The sequence below is a fragment of the Haemaphysalis longicornis genome, unplaced genomic scaffold (assembly GCF_048455015.1).
Source record: "Haemaphysalis longicornis isolate Haplotype H1 unplaced genomic scaffold, Haemaphysalis longicornis Haplotype H1 scaffold_1, whole genome shotgun sequence".
Classification (NCBI taxonomy): Eukaryota; Metazoa; Arthropoda; class Arachnida; order Ixodida; family Ixodidae; genus Haemaphysalis; species Haemaphysalis longicornis.
This window is the reverse complement of record NW_027526203.1, coordinates 27,921,921-27,923,907: the sequence shown is the minus strand read 5'-3', so window position 1 is coordinate 27,923,907 and position 1,987 is coordinate 27,921,921. Positions and strand designations below refer to the sequence as shown.

Sequence of the window (1,987 nt, the reverse complement as noted above, 5' to 3'; positions counted from 1 at the left end):
TGATGGCTGGCATCATGTTCCGTCTGAGAGACGAGAAGCTTCGACGGGAACGGTGAAGCGTAGAGGCGAGCTTGCTGTGACTAGGAGCGAAGTCTGTGGCGGTTCCGACCCCTTCATAGTTCGCTCGAATGGTGTGCGGCCGACAGACGGGTACTGGAGGGGCGGGAGCTGGCACTCGACGGCCCGCACTAGCAGAGCGAAAGCCGGCCGAAATCCAAATCCAGGGCGATGGCCCGCGCGGACAACGGGCCGCCGAAAAGGAATCCCTCCGAAGCGGAGGGGCGCGAACAATCACGTTCGCTTAACTCCGAAGCGCCGACAGAACTCCACTGACGCATTCGCAAAAGCTACCTCCGAGCGTACGAAGTACGCCCTATATACTCTACGCGCTAACCTTCTAAGTAGCGGTAAATTCAACACTGCAACTAACGCGTTCGTATGGCGCAAGAGTTGGCTACCTACCCGGGAAAAACTTCACAACGTTTTCACACACCGCATTCAGCGCAACGGAGGCTGCCAGGATGGAATTCGTAAGTTGCCAGGTGAATACCCATTACTGCCACCAACTCTAGAAGGCAAAAAGTCAGCGGGCAATGCTGCAAAGGTGGCATCATGGCTGCGGTCGGGTTCAGCACGGTTCAATACACGGGCTGCCCGGGCAGCTTTTCCTCTAGAGTGAGTAGTGTTAGGTCTGTGGTCGTTGTATCACTACCACCACTGTTGCACGAAGCGCCACATCGCGGCGCGCGGAGCAGTCCTCTCTGAGCAAACGCGCTCCCAGTTAGCAAAATGAACAAAACCCTCAGGGAAACACGCTCCTTACACATCCCAACATTCCAGTAGATAACCGCCTAGGTACTTGGGTGCCTGCTTGTATGTTTCTACACTCTGCGTGCTCACAGAGGGGCATTAATTAGCCACCACTGCGTGTGTGTAATCAATTTTCCGGAACGCAATCAGTTGTGTCCTCCTCCAGTGTAAACTACCTTCAACTTTATGTTCTTATACCCGCTTTTGCCATGCTCTTCACGTCGTCCCTGTGGCGCAGTGGAAAGCGCGTTGGACTTCTAATCCAAATGTCCCGGGTTCGAATCCCGGCAGGGATGGGGTGTAGGCCCACTTTTTTTTTTAGCGTTTCACTGGCCGAAGCTTCGCGTTACAACGGCGTTAAACTTTGCTTTCAAGCCTGCTTCAAACAAATTTATTCGTTTTTGCCACTTTTCATTTGTCGTGCTCTTTCTTGAATAATGCGTTAGCTTGGGTCTTTGTTTCATTCTATGCGCTCCCTAATGCCTGCAGTACGTTCATCTTATACAATTGCTTTGAGTGCGATTCCGAAAAAAATAAACAGAAACCCGATCGTGAAAGACATGGGATGCATGAAGAAGAAAAATTTCAACTGAATTATATGCCCCATGCGCAGACGTTTATCCGAAAACAGAAATGACTCCGTATGAACTTGCAACAATATATCTAAAGACACACACACAAAAAAAAACAACCAGGTGATGTCGTCGTCACGAGGGCCAGCGAGGGGAAGCTGACGCACCGATTCCTCGATCTTAAAGTCGCCCCGGCCTCGTGGCTTCATGAATAAGCTGAGTGATGCCACAAGACACAAGCATGCGCTTCTTAAAAATAGGTTGACAGCCTCATTTTGCGCAATGCACCGCCAAGAAAGGACCAGTGCCAGTGTCAGCGTTGTTGTTGTTCGCGAGTAACGGGTCCCGTAGGGAGCCCCCGGATGCCCAATTAGTCACTGATTCCCCCGATTTGACGCCGATTGTTTAGGACTGTGACTGTGAGTTTTATGGTGCAACCAATGACTCACCATATTAAACGGACCCTGCAAAACTTACCATCGACTACTCGGAATGTATTTTGGGGTAAAGTCTATTGTCCCAGCTATCTCCTACCGCAAGATTTATGAAAATCCGTTCACTATCACGGAAACTACGCGCGATGAAAAATCGCGCAATAATGTTCC

At 50.6% G+C, this 1,987-nt stretch overlaps 1 non-coding gene across 1 annotated transcript; it reads left to right on the top strand.

Moving 5' to 3' along the window:
• The first annotated feature begins 1,033 nt into the window (after positions 1–1,033).
• Positions 1,034–1,106, top strand: Trnar-ucu (transfer RNA arginine (anticodon UCU)). Its single transcript has one exon. It is a non-coding gene; the product is annotated as a tRNA-Arg (tRNA).
• The last annotated feature ends 881 nt before the right edge of the window (positions 1,107–1,987 follow it).